A 10,839-nucleotide genomic window follows, 5' to 3' on the forward strand; every position below is an offset into this window, starting at 1 on the left:
ATGTACATTAAAAACAAATGTGTGGTTAAAATTGGCAACAAGCAAACAGACTTCTTCTCTCAGGGACGGGGAGTGAAACAGGGATGCCCAATAAATCCAACACTATTTAACATCTACATTAATGAATTGGCAAAAACATTAGAAGAATCGGAAGCACCTGGTATCACCCTACACAACACTGAAATCAAGTGTCAGCTGTACGCAGATGACCTGGTGCTGCGGTCTCCCACTAAAGAGGGGTTACAGCAGCACCTAGATAGTCTTCACGGGTTCTGTCAGACCTGGGCTCGTTAACCTAAAAAAATATATAATGATATTCCAAAAAAGGTCTGGAAATCAGGATGACAAATATAAGTTATATTTGGACACAGTTCTATTAGAACACACCAAAAACTACACATATCTAGGACTAAATATCAGCAACACAGGTAGCCTTCACATGGCTGTGAATGAGCTGAGAGACGAAGCAAGAAGAGCATTCCATGCCATTAAAAAGAACATAAAAATCGAAATTCCAATTAGAATGTGGCTCAAAATGTTCCAATCGGTTATAGAACCAATTGCTCTGTGGCAGTGAAGTATGGGGTCCACTCTCTAATAATGAATTCACCAAATGGGACAAACATCCAATTGAAATACTGCATGCAGAGTTTTGCAAGTGCAAAGAAAAATGCCAAATAACGCATGTAGATCAGAATTGGGCAAAAAAAACTAATTTGAATAGAAAAAAGAGCCATCAAATTGTACAACCATCTAAAAACAAGTGACCCCAAAACATTCCAGCACAGTCTGGCTATAGAGACCGGTCGTCACAGACAAACCTGGCTGCCCAGAGAGGACAGGCTCTGCTCACTCTGCTCCAGGGGAAAGGTAGAGACAGAGGTGCATTTCCTATTACACTGTGACAAATACTCAGACCTAAGAGAATATTTCTTTCCCCAAATTATAATTCCATACAAAGAATTTGAAACTATAAAAGATGAAGAAAAAATCTAATATTTATTGTGTGAAAAGCCTTTGACAATGTAAGTAATAATGAGAGAGAGAGAGAAGACAAGACACAGGATCCCTGTCTCAATGAAGATCACTTGGACTAATACCCAATTATGAAAAATGTACCATATTATGTATTGAATATGGGTTTGTGGGGCTGAAAAATGTTAAGTTATACTTAAACCCGAACTGGTTCTACAGTAGATTACTTAGAAAGGCTCACCCTTTGTTAAATAATGGCCTTCTAATTTTCGGCTAATTCAAAGGGTTAGGGTTAGGGTTACCCTAGGGTTACCCTAACCCTAATCCTTTTTTAAACAAGCCATACGAAGCTGGTTACAATTTCAATTTATGGAATAATAAAACGTATTATATTTATGAATGATATTATGAATGGGAATGGTGGAGTTATGTCACACATGCAGCAATCAAACATATATGAGATTGTTTTCTCAATCCAAAGTTACAGAGCATTTGGAAAGTATTCAGAGCCCTTGACTTTTTTCCACATTTTGTTACATTACAGCCTTATTCTAAAATGGATTAAATCATTTCCCCCCCCCTCATCAATCTCTGAGACAGGATTGTGTCGAGGCACAGATCTGAGGAAGCGTAACAAAAAATGTGTGCATCATTGAAGGTTCCTGAGAACACAGTGGCCTCCAACATTCAAATCACATACACATGGTTAGCAGATGTTATTGAGAGTGCAGCAACATCTAACAACTAATCTAACAATTCCACAACAACTACCTAATACTCACAAATCCGAGTAAAGAGATGGAATAAGAATATATACATATAAATATATGGATGAGCAATGGCATAGGCAAGATGCAATATATGGTATAAAATACAGTATATACATATGGTATGAATAATGCAAGATATGTAAACATATTTATTAAAGTGGCATTAATAAAGTGACTAGTGATCCATTTCTTAGAGTGGCCAATGATTTCAAGTCTGTATGTAGGCAGCAGACTCTCTGTGTTAGTGATGGATGTTTAACAGTCTGATGGCCTTGATAGAAGCAATTTTTCAGTCTCTCGGTCCCAGCTTTGATGCACCTGTACTGACCTCGCCTTCAGGATGGTAGTGGGGTGAACAGGCAGTGGCTCGGGTAGACCATTTCAGTTTGTCCGTGATGTGTATGCAGAGGAAGTTAAAACTTTCCACCTTCTCCACTGCTGTCCCGTCAATGTGGATAAGGGGCTGCTCCCTCTGCTGTTTCCCGAAGTTCACAATCATCTCCTTTATTTTGTTGACAGTGAGTGAGAGGTTGTTTTCCTGACACCACAATCTGAGTGCCCTCATCTCCTCCCTATCGGCTGTCTCGTTGTTGTTGGCGAACAAGCCTACTACTGTTGTGTCATCTGCAAACTTGATGATCGAGTTGGAGGCATTCATGACCACGCAGTCATGGGTGAACAGGGAGTACAGGAGGGGGCTGAGCATGCACCCTTGTGGGGCCCCAGTGTTGAGGATCAGCGAAGTGGAGATGTTGGAGGGTACTATGGTGTTGAATGCTGAGCTGTAGTCAATGAACAGCATTCTTAAATTAGTATTCCTCTTGTCCCGATGGGATAGGTTAGTGTGCAGTGTGATGGCGATTGCATCGTCTGTGGACTTATTGGGGCAGTATGCAAATTGCAGTGGGTCTAAGGTGACAAGTAAAGTGGAGGTGAGATGATCCTTGACTAGTCTCTCAAAGCACTTTATGATGACAGATGTGAGTCATTTAGTTCAGTTACCTTTGCCTTCTTGGGTACAGGAACAATGGTGGGCGTCTTGAAGCATGTGGGGACAGCAGACTGGGATAGGGAGAGATTGAATATGTCCGTAAACACACCAACCAGCTGGTCTGCCATGCTCTGAGGTTGCGGCTAGGGATGCTGTCTGTGCTGGCAGCCTTGCGAGAGTTAACATATTTAAATGTCTTACTCCGGTTTGGCTGGTGTACAACATCTCCTATGCACTTCCTTATAAACTCACTCACCGAATCAGTGTATAAATCAGTATTACTCTTTGAGGCTACCTGGAACATGTCCCAGTCGCGTGATCAAAACTATCTTGAAGCGTGAATTCCGATTGGTCAGACCAGCATTAAATAGTATTTGTCATTGGTAAATCCTGTTTGAGTTTCTACCTATAGGAGCGGAGAAGCAAAATGGAGTCGTGGTCAGATTTGCTGAAAGGAGGGCGGGGGAGGGCCTTGTATGCATCATGGAAGTTAGAGTAGCAGTGATCCAGTGTTTTGCCAGCCCGTGTACTACAATCAATATGCTGATAGAATTTAGGTAGCCTTGTTCTCAAATTTGCATTGTTAAAATCCCCAGCTACAATAAATGCAGTCTCAGGATATATGGTTTCCAGTTTGCATAGAGTACAGTGAAGTTCCTTAAGGGCCGTCGTGGTATCGGCTTGAGCGGGGTTATACACGGCTGTGACAAAAACCAACGAGAATTATCTTGGGAGATATTACGGTTGGCATTTGATTGTGAGGAATTCTAGGTCAGGTGAACAAAAGGACTTGAGTTCCTGTATGTTGTTACAATTACACCACAAGTCATTAATCATGAAACATGCACCCCCGCCCTTCTTTTTCCCGGAGAGATATTTATTTCTGTCAGCTTGACGCACTAAGAATTCCGGTGGCTGTACCAACTCCAACACTGTATCCCCAGAGAGGCATGTTTCTGTGAAAAAAAGTATGTTACAATACCTGATGTCTCTCTGCAAAGCAACCCTTGCCCTAATTTAGCCTACCTTGTTATCTAGAGACTGGACATTAGAGAGTAATATACTCGGAAGCAGTGGATGGTGTGCGCGCATCCGAAGGCTGGCCAGAAGGTCGCTCCGTCTACCTGGAAGAAGTTTGGAACCACCAAGACTCTTCCTAGAGCTGGCCTCCCAGCCAATCTGAGCAATTGGGGTAGAAGGGCCTTGGTGAGGGAGGTGACCAAGAACCCAATGGAAAGTGTGACAGAGCTCTAGAGTTCCTCTGTTGAGATTGGACAATCTTCCAGAAGGACAACCATCTCTGCAGCACTCCACCAATCAGGCCTTGATGGTGGAGTGGCCAGATGGAAGCCACTCCTCAGTAAAAGGCATATGACAGCCCATTTGGTGTTTGCCAATAGGCACCTAAATGACTCAGACCATGAGAAACAAGATTCTCTGGTCTGATGAAACCAAGATTGAACTCTTTTGCCTCTTGCCAAGCATCAGGCCTGGACAAAACCTGGCACCATCCCTACGGTGAAGCATGGGGGTGGCAGTGTCATGCTGTGTGGATGTTTTTCAGCGGCAGGGACTGGGACAGTAGTCAGGATCGAGGGAAAGATGATCGGAGCAAAGTACAGAGAGATCCTTGACAAAAACCTGCTCCATAGTGCTCAGGATCTCAGACAGGGGTGAAAATTCAACTTCCAAGAGAACAACAACCCTAAGCACACAGCCAAGACAATGCAGGAGTGGATTCGGGACAAGTCTCCGAATGTCCTTGAGTGGCCCAACCAGATACCGGACTTGAACCTGATTGAACATCTCTGGAGAGACCTGACAATATCTGTGCATCAACACTCCCCATCTAACCTGACAGAGCTTAAGAGGATCTGTAGAGAAGAATGGGAGAAACTCCCAAAATACAGGTGAGCTGAGCTTGTAGGGTCATACCCAAAAGAGTCAATGCTGTAATCGCTGCCAAAGATGCTTCAACAAAGTATTGAGTAAAGAGTCTGCATACTTATGTAAATGTTTTTGTTTTTGTTATCAATTAGAGAAAAACTTGTTTTTGCTTTGTCATTATGGGGTATTGTGTGTAGATTGATGAGGAAAAAAACTTTAATACATTTTAGAATAAGGCTGTAACTTAACAAAATGTGGAAAAAGTCAAGGGGTCTGAATACTTTCCGAAGGCACTGTATGTAATATGTGCAGTATGTGTAACAAAAAAGCTGTAAAAACAATAATGTAAAACAAATTTACTTTTGTCCCCCGAAGAGGATGTTTTTATTGGATCAGCCAGTACATATAAAAAATAAAACCCCTTTTTCCCCTTGATTTGGAGCCACGCTCAGAATTTGAATTGATTATCATGTCACTCAGTATATCCACACTCCCTAAGTCCCAAACAGCACACTGTTACCGTCTCTATGCGCCAGTAGTTCAAGCCTGGGGATGAAGTTAAAGACGCCATAATGGGACAGATACAACATTGCGATCCCCATTCATCTCTATTTCTGGAACGTTGCTGGCAGGCACTTCCCTTAAACTCGATCTAAACTGTCCAATATAGACAAGCGAGTCTAATTTCACGGTGGTCTGAAGGCTATTCCATGAGCTGAGGGCATAAAATCAGAGAGCATTTCACCCCAGCTCAGTGGATACCCGCGGGACCACCAAAACCACCCAGTCCAGAAAGCGGGTCTGACAATTGCTGGATCTCCAGTTAATATGTGAGCTGAGGTAGTGGGGGAGTCTCTGAAGAATCGCTTTATATACAAAAAGTAGCCAATGCTGGGGCTTTCTGGTGGTCAAAGACTCCCAGCTAACAGAACTACACAAAATGCACTGATGTGTTAGAATTGTCCGCAGTGATAAAATGCAGTGCTGAACGTAAAGGTTTTAAAGCAGAGGCTGCCACATGCATGTGGATTGTATCACCATAATGAAGTACTGGGAGAAGCGTTGCTTGAGCAATCTTCCTTCTACTTTCCAAAGTGAGGCAGAATTTATTTCTATAAAATAAACTAATCTTAATTCTCAACTTTCTTGTCACTGTGTTTTAAAATAGAGCTGATCGTCAATCCCAATACATAAGTAAAATGGGAACTCGCTCAATGTGGGCTCTCTTTAATGTGCAAATACGCAGGTCATCATGGTCAATATTAGACCTAGAGAACAACATAAACATGGTTTTATTAGCATTTAGCACTAGTTTAAAATCAGTAAGCGATTTTTGAATCGAGTCAAAACCATGCTGAAGGTCATGAATGGCCTGCTGTACTGAAGGGGCACAGGAGTAAATAACTGTATCATCCACGTAGAGACCAATAACGACCCCTGCGGCAAGCCTTTCGTAATATTGAGGAAACTAGATTCGATGCCGTCAGTAAGCACATATTGTGTCCTGTTTGTTTGATAGTTTTTATTAAACAATTGGACGGTAGTTATCCAAGTCGGAAGGATCTCCGCCTTTGTGTATGCCGTTTTCCATATCTTAGGAATAACCCCAGAAATATTTGTGAAGACAAAATATAGGTTAATGATTCTGCAATAAGTGGGGCAAAAAGCTACAGCAAAAAAGGGTCAAGTGAGTCAGCCACGGCTAATGTTTTGTTATTTTTTTTTACATCAATCTTCAATAAGGCACTTAGTACATCATAGACATCAAATGGCTGAAATGAAAATGAGGAATGTGTATCATTCTCTGCAACCTGGCTCAAGGTGAGTGAAAGACTCCCTCTGCTGGAATTATTAAGAAGCTATTTTATCAAATAGGTGGCCAGCTGAGGCAAAGTGGTTATTAAAAGCACCATAAATGTCCAACCTAGCTGTTATGTGACCAGAGGCTGTCATAACCTGCTGGTGTAATGAGGGGATGGAGTTTTGTTTCAGAGGTTTTACTACCTTCCAGAAGGCAGCTGCATTTCTCAGATACACAGTTCAAGAAGTACTGTATGTCAGTTTTGCTTTTCTAATCAGGGATAGACATCTATTTCTCAAGCATCTGAAGGATTGGCTGTATACTTATGAGGGGCGTTAGTCAAAATAATACCTAAAATAGTCTATTTTTCGGGGTGTTTACAGTTTGGCAGAGTTGGCTCAGTTATCAGCGGAGTAAAATTTTGCTCAATGAAGATATCTTTCAGATCAGAAATGAGCATCAACCAATTCAGATTAAGATCACCCAAAATTAATAATTCAGATTTAGCATAGTTAGATAGCAAGTCAGAGAGTTGGCTAATAGCACAGACAGAGGGCGATAAATTCCCACTAGTGTAAATTGGGCATTTTTACCAAGGCCCACAGTTAGGACTACATTCTAATTGCTTTGGGAGAGAGGTAGTGAGAGATACAGAAACATTTAAGTTTTCCTTTGTAAATATGGTGACACCTCCACCTCTGCCAACTGTCAGATCAAAAAGCACTATAACCAGCCAGAGGTATTAAATGAACAGAATGTCCACATTGGTTTGAGAGGCCAGAGTTATAATAAAACACATTTTTGGGATCAAACTTCTGGCATTTACATGAATCAGTCCAATGTCGCAGCTGTCGTATTTCAGATCAGATGGAGTTTCTAATACAAGCATACTATGCTCAGTTTGTGTTCTCTCACTTGGTATTTGAAAATTACCATAGGGCTAGCTTGAATTGGCATAGATACAATATTTTCTAGAACTGTACTATTGGGCCTATGCTTTGAGTGAGGATGTGGCCAAAAACAAAGTCAATGATGGTTATCAGTTCCGGGCCTGCAGTATGATGATAATGCTGCGGATTTATGGTTGTGATTCCCTGAGTGGAACTTGAGGAAGTAGCTATGCATACAAAGGAAAATATACTGTATGACTAAAGGAGCTCAGCTGAGGCCGAAATTCAGCACTACTGGATGGACAGCACCGCCCCGTAGAAATACATGGTTTAAACCATGACAGAGAGGTGGGGGTGTTCGTTTCATTGGAAAATGTTCATATTTACCGCTGTAAAACATATTTACCACTGCATTTTAACAAATACGAGTGGTTGAATTAGCATTATTTAGAGACATTTAGTGGAGCTAACGTCTCATTCGGGGGAGCTGAGCCCCCCCTGGCTCCCCTGTAATTCGCACCATGCACAAATACACACCGTGGTCTCTAGATGGCAGGCAAGCATAACATCTTACAGCCATCCTGCAGTTGAAGACCATCTTACAGTTTTTCTTGATTTCTTGAACACGGAATGAAATTAGGAATCAGAGGGCCAAAACAAATACATTTCTGTGCAACAGTTTGTAATTTATCATTGGTTTCACACCGAATGCAAATCCTAAACAATTGTTTGCGAAGAAACAGTTGACAACTTTACACAAGACAGAACAATCTATTGTGTAAGGTAAATAAAAATACATTTCTCATAGTCAATAATAATTACTCCCATAATAGTAAATCTATACCACCAACATGTAAACCCTCTTTGGATAATCACAATCAGTCATACACTGTCATGTTTACTCCCCACTCTCTGGCGCTCGTTGTCGCCAGTTCTCATTATTATGCACACCTGTCACCATAGTTATGCCCACCGACGCCTCATGAGACTCACCTGGACTCCATCACCTTCCTGATTACCTCCCCTATATCTGTCACTCCCTTTGGTTCTTTCCCCAGGTGTTATTGACTCTGTCGCAGTGTTTCATGTCTGTACGTGGCTTGTGCCATGTTTATTTTTTGAATTTCACTCCCTGTACTTGCTTCCTGATTATTAGGACACCTCAGCCGGCTCGTCAGGCTTCCAAGCCTCGGTTGGCTCATCATGCTTCTATGCCTCGGCTGGTTCTACAGGTTCCCGCACCTCAGCAGAGGCGACCAGCCCGCTCCTGGTCCCCAGGACCGTCCCTCTGATCAGTGTCCTGCGGCTGGAGTCACGTGTCAAGGAGGGGATACTGTCATGTGTTGTCCAGCAAAGGTTGTAGCCAGTTTTGTTCATTTATTAAATTCACATCTGTACTTACTTCACGATTCTTAGTGTACATGTTACATATACCCTAAATCATATTGTTATTTCTCAAATTGCCAGCTTCGAAGGAGACTATGGCCAAACTGCTAGTTAAACAAATGAGGTAATAACAGTGTTCCAGACTTGCGTGAAAATAACCATTGATAATTGAGTGACATTTTTTACATCTCGCCTATGTTGATAAATTCATGTAACATCTGATACTGTAAGTTTGAAATAATAGAACTGCATTAGAACCATTTTATTTTATAGATTTTCAGACGGAGGAATGTGTGATCAATATTTAAGCCTATTACTAGGCAATGTAATAAAACGATAGCCTAATCGGAGGCCTATTTAGGAAGTACGTTTCCCTGGCAAGATAACTGCCACGTTATTTTCCGCCCATGTATACATGGGCTATAGCTTACTCTATTTAATTGAGACCACACGAGCACCTGATCTTGCCGGTATGGCTACTGAACTGGGCAGCAGCAAGATTGACAGACACTTGCTACATTTTGCATAGTCCTATAGGACATAGCCTACCCTTTTAGGAGGATGATTTGCAGGTACAAATAAATTGGTAATCCATACTTATTGAAAACAAAAGGAGCAACTCTCGCTCACCATAGTAGCCTAACCTATGTGCGCGTGGTGCCTTTTCATTTTCAATCATGATTGTGGTTTTTTGACTGTACTTTGACTCCCATTGGTTGAGCTCCCTCCACTTTTCATTATCAATATTTAGACACTGCAGTAAACTAGTTTGTCATGACGTGACCCTTTCTGGGTGTAGATTGTGGCTTCCCTATCTCCTACACCCAGGTTCTGTTATGTCAGGCCATAAATTCCTATCCACCTGGTCTTGCAGAGAGAGACCACAGAGTGACCAAAGGATTTCACTTGGCCGAATTTCTAAATCCCCAGAATTTGAGACTGGAACAATATTCCTATTTTGTAGAATGTGTAAACGGTGAGTGGAGAAGCCAGCTACGACCCGGTCCATTTTGTTTCATGTTTGTGACCTCATGAAAGACAATACAGCCATGTTAGCCTAACCCTGTTTATGGGGTGGCAGGTAGCCTAGTGGTTAGATCATTGGACTAGTAACCAAAAGGTTGCAAGATTGAATCGAAAAATCTCATTCTGCCCCTGAACAAGGCAGTTAACCCACTGTTTCTAGGCTGTCATTGAAAATAAGAATTTGTTCTTAACTGACTTGCCTAGAAAAAGAGAAATACAGGTGCCTCAGTTATGTGGTTTGGATCTAATTCTTGTATAAAATGAATGAGTAAAGATGTCACTATTTGTGAAATGATGTGAGGTTAACCTATAATTTGAGAGAATTGTATTCCCTGTAAAGTTTCACTGTGAGCACAGGCGTGGTCTGACATCATGGAACCGCCTTTTCTATTCTTACGAATAACACCCACTCCTGAGGAAATTCACATCAGACCATGCAAACCCCGGTGTAAGCCAAGGTTGCAATGGTTTTTGAATTCTTAACCATACCACGTGGAGCATTGGTTACACGGCTGGAAATGATTACTCTGAGACTATCGATCTCTACAGACTAAGAGCAAATCTTAGATACTAATTACTAGACTGCAACTAGAAATGATGTAAACCTAGGCTGTGAATACCTACAACCGCCGAAAATGTCTGAATGGTACTCTGAAGATCCATTCTAACCACAAATGATTTGATCTTCGGGGAAACGCAACCAGAGACGCTGAACTCTCCAGCAGACAGACCGGATTCCAACAGAGAAGACGATGACATGCGGGCTTAAATATATACTTGCTATTTTTCTCAAATGAGCGGCTGTTCATGTGCGAAGGATTAGCATCTCAATGAATAGAAATATAGACTGTGTAATGAATCCATTTTGTCTTTCCCGCTCCTTTCAGTCCACACCCCCTTTCCTTTGTATACCAAGCCGTCATATCGGTTTAGCCCACTAGGGGATCTTCCCTATCATTGTTAATAACCAATATCTACTGTTTAATGCATTTCTTTAGTTTGTAAATAAATTATTAAGCCAATTGATGATTCATGGTGTAGGCTGGGTTTGTGTCGATAACCAAGAATTCCACGACTTTTGAAATGAGACTGACTTACGGTAAAGAATAACTC

Source organism: Oncorhynchus kisutch, linkage group LG14 (assembly GCF_002021735.2).
Source record: "Oncorhynchus kisutch isolate 150728-3 linkage group LG14, Okis_V2, whole genome shotgun sequence".
Lineage (NCBI taxonomy): Eukaryota > Metazoa > Chordata > Actinopteri > Salmoniformes > Salmonidae > Oncorhynchus > Oncorhynchus kisutch.